This window comes from Myotis brandtii, unplaced genomic scaffold, assembly GCF_000412655.1.
Source record: "Myotis brandtii unplaced genomic scaffold, ASM41265v1 scaffold83, whole genome shotgun sequence".
NCBI lineage: Eukaryota > Metazoa > Chordata > Mammalia > Chiroptera > Vespertilionidae > Myotis > Myotis brandtii.
The window spans coordinates 5,591,232-5,608,256 of NW_005371371.1; positions in this window are offsets into that span (position 1 = coordinate 5,591,232).

Here is a 17,025-nt window from a genome sequence, read left to right on the forward strand (position 1 = left end):
TTCTTTAAAAAAAAAATATATATATATATATATAGCTTTATTGATTTCAGAGAGGAAGGGAGAGGGGTTGAGAGATAGAACCATCAATGATGAGAGAGAATCATGGATCAGCTGCCTCCTTCATGCCCCACATGGGGGATCGAGACCAAAACCCGGGTATGTACCCTGAGTTGGTATTGAACCATGACCTCCTAGTTCATAGATTGATGCTCAACCACTGAGCCATGCCAAATGGGCTGCATTTATTTTTAATAGGGCAAGAGGCCTATCAGATGTGGGAAAGACCATGAGGATGCATGACCTCTTCCAAGGGGAACCCCACATCAAAAAAAAATCCGGCAGTGCTAGTTGCAGGTGGAGCTGTGAAGACGAGGTGCTGTCTTGCTTCTGATTTGCACTTCCTGAAGGTGGAGAGATTTCTTTGGAATGTTGGCAATTCCAAGCAATTCTCTTAGATTTAATTTGTTTCCCCAATGACAGGAAAACATATCTATATCCAAATTGAATCTAGAAGTTTGTTGAAGCCTGAGGCAAATGCTTCATGATAATAGCCACACCTCCACTTGTGGAAAAGCCCCAAATCTCTTTAGCACATGAAAGGCAAATGTTTTGTGTTGTTGCTGGCAAGAGTTTTGTTCCTCTTTATTCCTGTTGGTCTCTGTGACACACATACAGCATCCCTCCAAATCATGGTGAATCTACATTAATGTACGAGCAAGCAGGGGCCTTGACACCAAACCCGAGTCCTGGCCATGGCCACTTCTAAAGTGTAGGGCAGGCCTACTGTGCTCCTTTTAGCTGGAGGAGACCAAGGGATGGTATATTGGACAGGGAATAACACAATCCCGGCTCTCCCAGGTCTGCCGAAGTTGCAGAGTTGTTTCCCAAATGAGGCGACCATGTGGCAGGTCACCTTATCCTCAAGGATTCTTTTCTGTTCCAAAGTCAGCCATCCCTAAACTGACCAGTGGCTACAAGGTGGCCTCACTTTAGAACTCTAACCCAGGGGGCTACTGAAATCATGACCCTTGCTGAGGGATTGTGAATGGAGACCCACTGAGAGGGACTTGGGAGTCATTTGAGATGCAAAAAATACGTAGACACACAGAGAGAACCTCAGGTATGATGAATCCTGGTTATGTGGCTGTGGGACAGCTTTTCTTCAAAAACATTTTTTTTAACCTTTCAGTATGTTTTATTGATCTATTGTTGCATATCTATCTATCTATCTATCTATCTATCTATCTATCTATCTATCTATCTATCTATCTATCTCAAAGTGTAGTGGTTGAAATAGACATAATTTCTTAGAATTCTGTGGGTCAAGAACTTGGTCAGGGCTCAGATACTATTGCATGTGTGGTCAGCTGGGCCCACTTATTCCTGTGTTCATCTGACTATTGGAGTGAGCTGGAAAGTCCAAACAGCATTTGCTCACACATCTGGCTCCCTGGTGCTCCCTTTCTCTCCATGTGGCCAACCTGGGCTTCTCACTGCTTGTTGGTTTGGGCGTAGTCCGACTTCTTGCATGGAGATTAACTTCTCAGAAGCAGGGTGAAAAAAGGTTAAAGGCTAGGCTTAGGACAGACACTGCGTCACTACTATCACATTTTGTTGCTCACAAGTAAGGTGCAAGGCCAGTCAAAATACAAGAGAGAGGAAATAGGTCCTACCTCTGGACATGTGCTCACAGGGAGGTAAAGAACCGATGGGTGCCATCCTGGGAGATTGACTACCTGCTATGGACTGAATGTTTGCGTCCTCCCAAAATTTATATGTTAAATTCCTAAATGCCAATGTGATGATATTTGGAGATGGGGCCTTTGGGAGTCAGTTAGGATTAGATCAACTTGTGAGAGTGGGGTCCTTGTGATGGAATTAGTGCCCTTAGAGAAAGAGAATCAAGATCACTTTCTCTGCCATGAGAAGTTACAGCAGGAGAGCAGCTGACTGCAAATCGGAAAATGAGTTCGCCAGACACCGAACTTGTTAACACCTTGATCTTTGACTCTCAGCCTTCAGAACTGTGAGAAGTAAATGTTTGTTGTTTTAAGCCACCCAGTCTATAGTATTTTGCTATAGCAGCCCAGATTGACTAATACACTACCACAGTGTGTATTTTTGCAATAATAAATCTTACTTACTACCCAGTATCCTGAGCATATTCTTATTCTTTACAAACTGACAGAGTCTATATAAGGTATTAGCTTTCTTAGCTGGTTATTCTTCCTTAAGACCAACCCCTATTTATACATGCAAGGATTCGGGGAAAGGGGTGAAATCTACAAACATTATCCGCTGGAGAGAGATCCTGCTCTTGTGGGTATGCATGAGTACAAAGATTTAAAAACTAACATGAACTGGCTTTTGAATCAGGAAGCCTAAAAGTAGAGATGGAATGAGCAAAAGATGAGGGTACTTTGAGAAAAAATTAAACAGATAACCGGTGAGAGGTTTCCATCAGAAAGCTAGGAGGATATGTCAATATATTTTTCTTGTATGTATTGGGGAAAGCTCTTTTTGAACGTCTGAAAAGACCAAGTTACTTAACAGAATGGGGAACTAGCTCTCATTTCTTTATGGCCAATAGTACAAGTTTCATAGTTTCAACCAGTATTTACTCATTCTTGCATGCAACAAAGCACGGAGCACCCTCTCTGGCCAGACACTGTTCTTGGCAGTGGGGATGCAGCCTGAATATTACAAGACAGAGAAGGTCTATTCTTATAGCGATGGCATTTGAAGTTCAGAAGGAGGACGCTTTCCTTCTGTGTTGTGGATCTGGCTCAATCAATGAAAACACCACGGGCTTCCTCTGCGTGCTCCTTCCCTCCCACTTCCTGCAACCTCCCCAGACACACATCCCACCTCCAGGGAGAGAGAAAAACAGCTCTGATAACACTCCCCCAGCTCCTTCCCCTCTCACCCTGGGCTCACTTGTCACCAGCTACTTCCAGCTGAAATGCTTAGAGCTGCCCAGCAGGTAAGTTATCCTGGCTTTCCTGGAGGGTGAGAGCTTTTGGTGCACTTTGTTGTTGTTTGGAAGACCAACTCCCGTCTGGTGGCCATATGTAGCCGCCCTGGCTTCCCATGAACCACCGTAATGACAAGGCAGGGCTCATAATATCATTTTAGTTTTCCATAGACGGGTTCATTTGAATTTGATCTATGTTTTATTCATCATGTTAAGGAGATGGGACCCTCAAGTCAGTTAATTTACTATTACATTTTTCTGCCATTCATACACCCAGGGAGAGTCTTTTCTGCTCCTAAACCTTTCAACACCTCCCTCTATCCCTGAGGCCATAATTTGGGGGTAGGACTTGGTTCCCTTCACCCCTTCCATCAATCATTTTTGCTCCTTATGCAAACACAGACAGTTTTGTCATTATTCTAAATATAGGTGCTTTCAAGGAGGCTGGTAACCAGTTTATCTCGTTCTTTTCTATGGCTGATTTTACTTGTAACAGCAATAACAGGACGTGCCCACTGTTTTTCAATGCAGTAATATGGTTTTCTTCCTGATATAAACAACCCACCTTTTGGCCTTATAGTTTCCTCACTGGGAGCATGATTATTTTTTTTATTGCCTTGTAAAATAGCTTGCTTGTCACATTATAGCTTAATTAGGAACCCCAAATAATAAATAATTTAAATAGGAATATTCCGTCTATACAGAGAGGTAAAGAAAACACGGCCCAGATTAAGGCCTCTCTGGTGTCACTCAAGGGTTCTGGAGCACTCATGCTTTACATACAGTGGGGCCTTGACTTATGAGTGTCCCGACTAACGAGTTTTCCGAGATACGAGCCGTCTCTCGGCCGATTTTTTGCTTTGAGTTGCGAGCTAAAATTACGCCACAACATCAGCCCAGCATCACATGTCTCACTTGTTCACTTTATGATTTGACATACGAGTAATTTGAGTTATGAGCTCCATCACGGAATGAATTAAACTCGTAAGTCAAGGCCCCACTGTACTATCTGGTGCTGAGGATGCCTTTGAAACTTTTCTGAAGTTGTTCCTGCCTCTAATTTCTCAATGAAAACGAATCAAATGGTTCTGTCTTTCTGTAAATAGGTTGAAAATCTCTTGTCATCAATTTATTCAACCGAGAGGATCTTAATATCTCAGTACCTCCATTGTCTTATCTGTAAAGTGGGTGCTAATAATAGTTCCAACATCACAGGAATACTGAAAGTGCTTACAGAAGAACATCTGCATAAAATGCTTATCATGGGCCTGGCACAGAGGCAAGACTAAATAAATGTCAAGAATAAAGAAAGTCTAGTGCTTTCTTACAAACTTAGAGCTTTTGAAACAAGTAGAGCCCATGCCCTTTCCTGAAAGGATGAGTTTGGACATTTAAAGGGCTGAGCTCTGGGGAAGGCAGAAGTGAACTGGGGTGGGACGGGTGCCCTTGCATTGTCTCCCTGTGGTGGTTAATTTGATGTGCCTCCTTGGCTAGGCTGTGGTGACTGTTTGCTCAAACACTAGTCTAGATATTGCTGTGAAGCTATTTTTTCAGATGTGATTAACATTTACAATCAGTTGACTTTAAATAAAGCAGGTTATCCCCTTAATCTGAGCCTCATCCAATCAGATCAAGAGTCAACATTGAGGTTTCCCAGAGAAGAAGGAATTTCGCCTCAAGACTGCAGCACAGAAATCCTGCCTGAATTCCCAGCCTGCTGGTATGCCTTGTAAATTGTAGACTTGCCAGCTCTCATGACCACATTGGCTGTATATTGTGTGTGTGTGTGTGTGAGAGAGAGAGAGAGAGAGAGAGAGAGAGAGAGAGAGAGCAATATGTCCCATTGGTTCTGCTTTTCTGGAGAACTCTGAGTAATACACTATACTCTTGTTTTGCTCGAATTTATTTTTAATCATGTCCCATGTATTGCTTTCATAAAAGAAGATATTGGATTTCAGGGTGCAGATAAATGTGAGTCAAACTCTTGCATGCTTCTTCATTCCATCCCTGAGCCGTGTGGTCATGGAGGCCGCCCGGCACAGGTACACTGCGGGAGTCCCTGGAAGAGTAACGGTGTGGTGGCTTCTGGCCGGGCATGTGCTCACTGGACTCCAGTTCCTAAAGCTGCGACTGGCTCCAAAACAGTGTCAGTTGTCAAACTGTAAAATGCTTCTTAATGATAATCTGGGACCTATCCATCGCATATCATCAGGAAATCATTAAGTTGCTGTAGTGGAATATGTGATTTTGTCTACACAAGCACTTCATCTTTTGAAGTGTGGGGGTGGTTTGGGGGGTATATCAAGCAGCTATTTATATCTGAGTAAGGGAGGGGAGGGAAATCTAGCCGTTTAACTAACTGTAACCCTAACTTTTCTGGGGCTCATTCCATCTTGAAAACCAGAAAGTTGGAAGTAAATGATCTTTTACATTCATTCTCAAGTTCCGCAGAGTGAAAAGTCCCCGCCACCCCAGGGATACCGTGCTGCCTGGTCCAGCCATTGCCACAGGCCCTTTGCAGCCAAGAGCAACCCCTTTCCTGGGAGCTTGGACTTACATGCCTAGTTGTGCTAGAATGGACGGTGGTTCCAGTCCCGTGGGCGCCTTTGCTTGGGCTGAGGAGCAGCGGATGAGGTGGTTTGGCCAGAAGGGGTTTGTCTGCCAGAGATGAGGTGAGAAACCAGAAACAGCCCTGAGGCTGGGACTCAGGAAACTGCCAAGAAGTCAGACATGGCAAAGCAGAGATAAGAAGGAGAGCTGCGTGCAAGAGGAACACAAATTTTTGTACGTCATGTCAACATTCCTCACGTTGTACGGGCTGGACCTTTATCTGATGCGAACTGCTGACTGCTGCTGCTGCGTGGGAATCCTGCGGGAAGGCGCTCACTTCTCTTGAGTGGCTGTTCTGTGCTGGGCACTTCGCATGCACTATCTTGCTTCATCTTTACAGCACACTTGCATTGGTATTATTTTCCTAATTTTCACAAGTCACGAGACTGATATTCAGATCATTAAATAGCTTTTCCAGAATATTTAAACTGGGAAGTGGTGGAGCGAAGGTTCTGACTGCGGTCCTTCTGACTCCAAATTTATAGACAATCCATTATACACCTGTGTTTTGAATGATTAAATAAAGAATGAATAAATGAATGCATATTTTGACTGGATTGTTTGATAATTTATAGCAATAAATTATTCTATCCTTTGCACTATCCATTTGGAAATACTTTTCCAAACTGTGCTTATCAGGATGGGGCGGTCCCTTTAAACAATGTCGGACTTTGATATTGCGAGTTCTTGGAAGGCAGGTAGAATGCACTATAATTTTTTTTATTATTGAGAATTTGGCCAAATAAGGCTTGGGGAGACAATATAGAGTGGAAGGGGGTGGTTTCAGTGACCTCACCGAGCCACTTATACACACTCTAAATTCTTTGTCCTTTCCCAGCCTGGGAACTGGTGACAAAATATCCCCCTTCAGCATTGAGCTGACGTGCTTGGTAGATGAGATAAGTCACATCAGCTTGCATCACTGTCTTTATTTCGTAGTTAGTCATGCATGCGTGTTTCATAAATGGTGTTTGAAGAAAGAATTCATGACCACAGGGCCTGACTCAGGAGGAAAAGATACAGACAGTGGCCCAGGTGCTGCTGTCAGAGGAGTCTCATTTCTGGGCCATCAGGAACAAGAAGAGCACTCCAGCCCACCTGGCATGGCTCAGTGGTTAAGCATCGACCTATGAACCAGAAGGTCATGGTTTGATTCCTGGTCAGGGTACATGCCCAGGTTGCTTGCTTGATCCCCAGCAGGGAGGCGTATAGGAAGCAGCCACTCATCATTGATCTTTCTGTTTCTCTCTCCCTTTTCCTTCCTCTCTGAAATCAATAAAAATATATTAAAAATAAAAAAGAAAATCACTACACACACACACACACACACACACACACACACACACACACACACACTTCTCATCTATTGAGAAAGCCTCTCTCTGAGAAACAGAGGTGGGGCATGGTCTCTAGAGAGTCATTGCTAAATTACCCATTCTACTCAAAAACAGCAGAGTTTTGAGGACTGAGTTGGTATCTTCCATTTCAGTCCTTATGCTAGCATGAACTAGCTGATCAAATCACACAAAGAAATGCCCTGATGAACTAGGTTTTATGTGGTGGGTCAGGCCCAAGAGCTGGGAGCCTGTCAGGCAGCATGGGTTGCATCAGGCTGGATTCAGTGCCCGGTTCAGGAGCTGGGTCAGGTCAAATCAGAGGTGGACAGATTCTTGTGGATTCCAAACAGAAAATGTGCTTATCCAACACTTTGGATATTTTGGTGGGTGGGGATACAAAATTGGTCAACTATTTTAAAAATTTGAACCTACTACCAAGTAGAAGCAGAAACCCACTAGGGATCCAAGTTTTGAAGAATTTCAATAAAAATAATTTAGGCTTTTAGAAAAAAGTTATGGAAAAACACTTTCTAAATGAAATATGGATCAGACATAATGTAGACATGGTAAATGCACACCTCCTCTCTCCCTATCTCTTTGGTTTGTCTCAGGATGATGTGGTCACATGAAGCCTGGGAAAGGTCATGAGAGGCTGCAACATGCTCCTTGGGTAATGAATTCTCCACATACTTGCTGTGTGGTCTCAGGCAAGTTATTTCACTTCTCTGAGCCTCAATGCCCTCATCTATAAACTGAGGAGACTGGATTGAATGAGCTTTTCATTTCTTTCCAGGTCTAAAATTCTGTGATTCTTTCTTCCACACCTTGTTTGTTTGCCTTTCCTCTGTTCCTATTTAAATCAGGAAAGGGGGAGACAAAGGCAGAGAGAGAGAGAGAGAGAGAGAGAGAGAGAGAGAGAGAGCAAAAAGGAGACATTTAATAAGCATCAACCAACACCAAGCTATGAAGACTTAATATTCCACATAATCCTAATAATAAACATAGGAAACACATAGTATTATTGTCACCATTTAACAGGTGTAGACTCAGAGGTTAAAATTTGTCTGAGGTTACACAATTAGTATGTGGACAGGATGATTATTCAAACTCAAGTCTAGGGGATATGGGAAAGCATGTTTTGTTCTACATGCATTTTCCCACCATGCTGCACCATTGATCAGGATGGGTAGAAAAATAGGGGGATAAAATAGAATTGGAGGCGGGGATGGGGTGGGAAGAGAAGAGATGTGAGCTGCTGCAGGGTCAGAGGAGAGGTATGTGATGTAGATGAATAATGGGACTGATGCCTGGACACAGTGGCCCTAACCCTGTTCTCATCCACTACTCCAGAGGCTGCACCATGTTCCCCATGGGGTCCTTCAGTGATGGGATTCATGGGGAGACTGTAGAGAAAGCATGTCAAACTCGAGGCCCACAATGAATATTTTTGTGGCCCAGCCAATATAATGGTATGTAAGAAATATTTTAATAAAAATTTTGTAACTTAATTTTTGCAATATCCTGTTATAAATAATTATTAATAATGAACTACAATGTTTGCTAATGACTGATTACTATAATCATGTTGCATTCATTTCCCTTATGCACCTTACACACAGGCACACCATTTCTCTCCACTAATACTAGCAGTGAATATTTTAGCAGCAATTGCCACATCATTAGTCTTGGACTGACTTGTTTGGTGTAAGCAACAGGAAGTATTTCGCTTTTGGAGAACAAGAAAAATAGGTTTATTTGCATTACGCTTATTAACTTGTGTAGTTATTCAGTGTCTGGTAAGTTAATGTTCAAGAAAAAATATTATTTTTTCTTAAAATGTTCTATTATTTTATGTTAACAATTACTCATTTATTTCAGCCCTTTGCATTCAGCATGTCTCTATAGAAATAAACCTATGTATCTATGAAAATTGAAGCTTTTGTTTTTGTGTGGCCACATAAACTTAAACCTTGCTTATTGGGCCCATGTTAGCCTTTGAGTTTGACATGCTTGCCGTAGAGCTCCAGAATGCCCTCTCGGTACCTTTGCTATCCTCACTGGAAACAGTTCAGGGACATAGCAAGGGAGACAAACCAACTGGGCTAGTGGGGAAGGAGCAAAGACAAGTGTTTATTTCTCTACTCCTCTCTGTAACAGGTCTCTGAAATTAAAATCATAAAAGCTATTCCAAAAAGGCAAACCTTATGTTATAAGGTTTTAAATCCACCCCAATAATCATGTGCACATTGCACTTCTGTCATTTCATTCTATGGTCTTCCATGTGTTTGGATTCCCCGTGTGTCTGGATTCCCTGGGTTTGAGTAGATTGCGCCTCCACTGGGGTATTCCTAACATGGCTCTGGTATTTCTGCAGGAAGTAGCATCGGTGAGTCAGGACTTGGCGCTCATCCCTCTGAGTCAACAAGGAGCTGATTTCCCAGTAGGTCATGGGACACGTGTTGCAGGTGGAGTCATTTAAATAAGTAGTAAACCTGACCACAAACTCTCAAGGCACCTTCTTTCTGAGCAAGAAGGTCAATTCCAATGGGTTTTCTTTGTCCCAGTTTGGGTCATTATATTTTTAATTATCTCTCAATTATCCCTATAGGTTCCACAAGATACATCATCACCCATTTTCTGTCTTTAACTGGAATGCATCAGTGTGCAGCACAGCCCTGCCACTAGGAAAAAAATCTCTGGGTGCTCTCCACGCATGACCCTACACTCTTCTCCACTCCAGCCTGCAATTACCTTTTCACCTGACAGAACTCACTTGACTCCTCAATAAAAAAAGGGTTTGGTCTCCTTCATGAACCCACATGTGCCTTATGTTGGGTCCCAAAGGGTGGAAGGCTGCATCTCTGATCCAGTGTGCCTCCCCTGCTGGGATCCAGGCTTGAGCCAAGGTGGTCCTGGTATTGGCTTGTAGGGCCGGAAGTGGATCACTGCCCTTGGAATCCCATTTGTGCTTGAGTTCAGGCCTTCCTGCTCTTCATGACTCTCTTTGAAATGCAGCAGCCCTGGAAGGGGGAAGACCGCTGCTGTCTTTCTGTAGGACTACTTGAGGCAGATATGGGCCCCTGGGGGTAAGGAGGTGATAGTTGAAGATCAGGCATTCTGAGGAGGAAATAGTGAAGAAGGTTAGGAAAGGCTCTGGGGGAAACTCCACCCACATTATTCATTGTGTCTAATGTGGGCACACCCTATTGCATAGGGTTGTCGGATCGCCCTTGGGGAGGCCTGTATTCAAAAGCACGGAGCCTCTGAGCCTACTCTCCCGAGCTCTCTCACCCTCGGCACTGACATTCTGGGCGAATGACTTTTTGTGGTGGGGGCTGTCCTGGAGGTTGCAGGACGTTTGGCAATACCCCTGGCCTCCACCCATGAGATGCCACAAGCACCCTCTCTCCCACTGTAACAACCAAACTTGTCTCCAGATATTGCCAAATGTCCCCTTTTTGTTCTCAAAACTGTTCCCTTTGAGAACCACTGCTCTAGACCTTTTCCTTCCTCTCTAGGCCACGTGGATGGACTTTTCTTCTTTAAGAATTTGTCCAAAGCAACTGTCACAATCCAAAACACTTAGCACTTACCAGGAGACACGAACTGCTTTCAGACAAAAGCCATACCAGCCCCTGGCAATTGCAGAGCCCCAGTGGGGGACTTTTGGGGTTCCTGGAGCAGCTTCTCTTTTCTCATGGTAGGAAGGATCTGCCAGGAAGGATGGAAGGGCTCTCAGGTGGGGCCAGGCCCAGGAGAGCCAGCGTCAGGACTTGACAATGCTTTCAGGGTGACTAATGATTCCGGTTTGCTGGGACTTTCCTCGAGGTAGCACTGCGAGTCCTGTGTTCAGGGAAACCCCCAAGCTTAGGACGAACCTAGATGGTAGGTCACCAGCTTGTTCCTTTCTTAGGCTGCTGTTAAAAATGGCTTTGGCAGCTTGGTGGTCCATCTGAGTTTGAGATACAGATGTCTCCCAATTTCCAGCAAGAGAAGAGGGGGCTTGAGCCACCTTCTTGCTGGGCTTTAGGAAGCAGCAGACATCCCAGGCTTGTTGCTGCAATTGCTTCTCTCTTTTGGGAAGTCAGGGAGTTGCTAAGAGGTGAGATTAGGTGAGCTTCCAAATAAGAACAGGGATGGGAATCAGGTCTTGAGCTCTTGCTGAAACCAGGGTCTGTCCATGCTGAGACGCAGGGTAGTTTCTGGGGCACCCAGATCTGCCAACTGCGTGTGGGTCTGTGTGCGGCCAACACTGGCAAGGTGCTCTGCTGGCTGTCACAGGTGAGGATGCCGATCTTTGTGGTCATGAGTCGTTGAGGAAGTGGTTGCAGAGGCCCCTCGGGGCTTGTGGATGGCTGTGAGCACTTCAGATCTGGGGACCTGCCTGCTGTTTATGACCCAGAACGTTGCCTCTCGAGCCAAAGCTGTACATCCAGTCCCACTGGGAGCATATTTGCTTTTATAGCTTTCCTCCCCTGTGTTTGGTTTTTGTTTGGTGTAAATTTAAGCTTTTCTAGATTCCTTAAGTTTTAAAGGAAGACGTATAGTCATTTTTGAAGGAGAAACAATTGATTTCTTCCCTCCCTTAAATTATGTAGATGGAGATACGTCTGCACTTGGTTAGTCTCATGTCTACCAAGATGTCATTACTTATAGAAGAGCCTGGGATTTTCAAGAATAGTAACATGGTAATTTGTCTTTCAAATACTGTTTTACTTATAGCAGCAATAACAGGAAATGTGCACTGTTTTTCAGTGTTATAATCTGATTCACCCTTTGATATAAACAGCTTTATCTCATCTCATTGTTTATATCACATTTCTATTCCTCTGGAAAGAACAATATTTTCCCCCTGAAAAGTAATATATTCTTGTCTAAGAATGGCTTAAATAAGTAACAGATGGTCCTATTTGTGTGTGTGTGTCCCCTACCCCCACTCATTCTCAGTATTTGATTGGACACTAAAATCAGTATTTTTTAAAACATTGCATGGGTCTGAACGTATAGGTTTGTTTCAACTTGGGTTCTAATATTTATGTGATGGTGGTGTTGCTTGAATCGTTCTAAAATATAATATAGGCAATTGAATAAATTTATTTGCACTTTGTCAAGTGGAAGGTGCTTAAACAAATCTCTCTTCTGGTTCATAGTTACCCAGCATCGTCATGGGAAAGACAGGCTGGAACCCTGAGTGCCATGTCAACTTGGCCATAAAACAGGGCTCACTGTACCCCAGGCCCTCACCATGCAACTTATTTATAACTTAACTCTGATGCAAAAATTTGTTCTGAGACCCTTACTGGATCTTCCTTGTCAGCATGAGGTTTCATTACTTAGGTTGGCTCAGGGCAAAGACATGAGATTAAAGGCCTGGAGATGTCCATTGTTGCCTTGCTGGCTCGGTGAGTGAAGGCGAGTCCCGGGACCACCTCATGTCTGTTTCTCTATCCACAGAATGCAGATACCTTACCTGCCACAAGGGTTGTTGTGACTGAAACATGAATAATTATGAAGATATTTTAAAAGTCAAATACACCTTAAGCTCAAGCTATCACTTTTTTAGATAGTTAATTTATATGTTGTAAAAAGACTCTTATCTGTAACGTTGACAGGTTAGCCCTGTTGTCAAATGGACTTTCTTTCAAAGATATCTTTTCTTTGCAATAAGAACTTCAGGGAAAGAAACACAAATATATCTAAGGTTACTACGACCTTCTGCAAACTGTCACCCTGGGACAGGGATCAAGGCTAATTCATTTCTGCACTCGTACTCCACAATCTTAGAGCCTAGTAGGCATGTAAAGGTATATAAATATTGCTCCGTATAAGCTAGTCTAACTTATTTTACGAAAATCTTTGAGTGTGAAGGTGATACAATTTTGTACTCTTTGTTTATGCATTTTTGTCATTATTGACATTCTTTTTCCCCTATGAGATAGAACAGTGAGGCCATGATTCCTTGTGTTGATATCTTCTCTTTGTCTGCTTGTTTTTGTGCTCTGAAAATAACATTTTTTTCATGCCATTACAAAGTTTATACAAGAGCATCTTAGAAAAGTTAAAAAATAAAGACATACAAAAAACATATAGCCACCCATTATTCCACAGGTATCCTAGGGACAGATCTTTAACATATATTGGTAGTGTATTAACAAAGCAAGCCACATAATATTTATATATGATAGCAATTACATAAGGGAAATATATGTATGTGTATGTATGTATGTGGATGTAGCTGTATCTGTACACATTTATTTATGTATATGAATAAAAATAAGGCTAGAAAGGGGACACTTAAATGCACAGATCATGTCTGGAGAGAAAGGGGACAGGAGGAATTCAAAGAGAGAAATCCCTCTGGGCAGGAATGTTTGGACATTTTATGGAGGAGGTTGGATTTGAGCTGAGCCTTGAAGGACAGGTACAATTTTGACAAGGAGAGAAGATTGGGAAACATATTCTTGGTGAAGAACAGCATATGAATAAAGGTGTGGGATGAGGGGCTAGTGGCAGTGATGGCGAACCTATGACATGCGTGTCAGAGGTGACACGCGAACTCATTTTTTTGGTTGATTTTTCTTTGTTAAATGGCATTTAAATATATAAAATAAATCAAAAATATAAGTCTTTGTTTTACTATGGTTGCAAATATCAAAAAATTTCTATATGTGACACGGCACCAGAGTTAAGTTAGGGTTTTTCAAAAATGCTGACACGCCGAGCTCAAAAGGTTCGCCATCACTGGGTTCGTGGGGTGGGTTTAGGGTGCATGAGAAGTCTGATCGCTCACTACTCTGTAGAAAGGTGAGAGAGACCCTTGGACTGGGGAGATGGTGGAGGGATGTGAATGCCAGTTTGAGGCATTAAAAGCTTTAAGAAAGGAGAGTGAAATGAAAAGCTAAGATTTATTGAAGATCAGTCAGGTGGTGTTTGGGTAGAATGAATTGGAGAGATAAGAGATGAGAGATAGTGAGATAATTAGAAAAGAGCTTTGATAATCCAGGTATGAAATGACTGATCGCTGGAGGAAGACAATGTTCCTGAAAATGTATGAAATGGACAGAGGTAGACGACATTCTCAAGAAGTCACAGGACTTCGTGCCTAATAAGATCTGAGCACATAGGAGAAGAGATAATAGCTGTAAAAATAAAGATAATAGCTATAAATTTTAAAAGCCTAAGTGATGGTTTACAATGATGGTAATATTGACAGAAGTAGGGAAAACAGATACTGTGTTGTATATTTTTTTAAAAAATTACGAAATATTTTTTACTGGAACAATCTAAAGTTCAGGAGTTGGTATATAGCTTAAATGGTCCAGCTTTTAGACTGCTGGTTCTGAGAAGTGTGATATTAAGTGCTGAAATGTGGTATGTTGCTGCAAATTAGGTTTATTGATTTGGTATTGTCAAGAGACAAAACACCTCAAAAATAGGCAGGCTAGCGAAAAAGATACCCCACCGGCACGTGCAGTTGCCACTATATAATTTTCTAGCAGTGAAATACAAAGTCTTGTTGATGCTGGTACAAATTATAGCAAAAGCAACTTTTCTTTTTTCGAAGCTCATTGGATGGGAAACATATGTCCATCCTCCAGCCCCACCCCTGCCCTGCGTATTTACAATGCATGTGATGGCTCTTAATGGGGAGGAACAGATAATCCCCTTTCTTTTGTCAATGGGGCTTCACAGGTATACGCTAAAATCTTGATTTATTTTTGACTGAGGAAAGGGGATAATACCTAGAGGCTGTGATTTGAGGGCCCAGGACAAAAGGGCAGCACCAGGGAGAGTGAGTCAGGGATGACGGAGAGGCGATCTGGAAATGTATTTATTGGCTTCCTGGCGTGCTTGTGACTTATATTGCTCATGGTTCAGTATAGTCTTCAGACGAACACAGCTGTCCTTTCATGGCAGGAGTTGTGTTTGAGAATCTGGTGGGAGTCTGTGGTTTTTCATGGAATTTATGCTGTCCGTGGCCTCCTATTTTTCCATCATTTATTTAGCTAGGATTGCATTGCAAAATAATTTCCATTGATTCAATTAATATATACCCTGAAAAAGATACAAATTGAACATTTTTAACTACCAAGTTTACCTATAAAATATCTTAATAAAACCATATGTTAGCACGGTTATAACCACAATGAGAACTACCATATTTTTATGGTAAAAAGAACTAATGTGTTTGCTACTCTTACCATCTTTGCTTGAACACATTTACTGGCCCTTTAAGAATTATGTTTTAAAATTATTGAGGCAAGTCACTTTCCAATCTTTTGGTATTAACTAGAGAGTATTTCTGGCATCAAGAGTAGAAGTAGGCAAGAAAGATATCTCCATTTATTCAGTGAAATTGGCTGTTTTCTTTGTGTTTGCATTATTTTAGCAGTTGCCAAAAGTGTGGGGTTTGTTAATCATTTTTGTTATGTCATTTATACACGATGGTAATTTTATAAAGTTTTACCTTAAAAAAAGCCATAATTGACAATCATAAAACCACAGTATGGACATTGGATAAGAAACAAAAGTTGGTCTGAGCCCCGAGCTCTCTGGCTGCTGGGACGGATTGGCTGGGACTCCTTTGCTCTGCGCCCGAGGACAGGCACATCTCCAACTTCAAAGCCCGCTCTTAGCAGAGCTTCTGTCATCCCTATAAGCCCAAACTCTCCCTTTGCAGTTATTTTCATATCTCTATCGAGTTCAGTATCCATTGGTGGCTTGAGGAAATACTGAAGTTAAAACCGGGTTGTGAACCGGGTTCTCCACGTAGAGACCGCTGGGGGTGCGTGTGGCTGTGTTGCAGCTATGTAGCTTGAGCCGCTGCCATGTCAGCAGGAATATGGACCTTGGGCATCTGAGGGCACTGCCTCTCTATCAGAAATTGTCCTCCTTGTTACCGATTGTTCTTTTGTAGCCTGGGAGAGACCCGAGGAACTTCCGTGGGAGGGTGGTCCCTCAGGAGACCACAGGTTACATGGTTTGGAAGGGTGAACAAGAGGTCTCTGAAGGAGAGCTCTCAGTTCTCACACACACCCTCTTCTGGGGCCACTGTCCATATTCTTAAGGAAAAACCCTTGGCTTTGGATGTCAGCCATAACAGATAGCCATAGACCCTTATTATTTACTCACTGATATTCTACTGACGAGCTCATTTGCTTGTCTGGCCAAAGACATTCAAAGCAACATAGACATGGGTGCCTCAGAATTCAGACAACCAACTAACATGCAAAAGACTTTCCTAAATAAAAGCATCTCAAATGTGACGAGTACTGACAGTTACAGGAAAAAAAAAGGTGTTTTCCCCCCATATTTTAAGGTTGTCATCTACCATTTGCTCAACTCTTTGAAAGATATTGGGACATTATGGTTCATATGCATTTCAATCTGTTATCATTGTTTACTTCTAGAAAAACATTTAGTCTAAAAGGATTAATAAACATTTGCTTTAATTACCCATTAAACCATTTAAAAGTACACAGGATTAATATCTAGATTCGAAATAGATATTCTTAAAATATAAACTCTAATTAATATAATTAATCCAAGATTCGAACCCAGAGTTATCAGGACTCATGGAATATCTATTTGGTATTCATAGTGATTTATCAGTAGTAGGATCACCATTAAATTCACTAATAGTTTTAGTTTTAGGCTACAAATTAAATGTGTTCAAAGTAATTAGGTATACAGCCTTTTCTTTTATTCATATTTCTTTATTGTTGATTTTTAATTTTTTGTCCTAAGGATCCAAATAATAGCATCACTCATTTGCAATGCTTCCTTCCTTTAAATAAATGGTTTTCTAATATTATCTCAGACAACTTTCATTTCTTTTCCAAATAAACGCAGGGAAGTCTCCTGCTTCCTTAAACGTTGAGAAGTGACTGTGTAATCCCTTAGAATGTTCTCTTTGGCCATCAACATACTAGCATCTTACTGTTAATCTTCCCTAAGAAAAATAAGTCTTTCCTCTTGAAAGCTTGGGACTCTAAAAATAACAACTATAAAGTGTTTTTATGTGGTGAATGCTCATCATAAATTATTTTTTTCCTGAGTCCTACTGTGTCTCTTCTTGGAGAATGGGGAGTGTGTGTGTGGGGG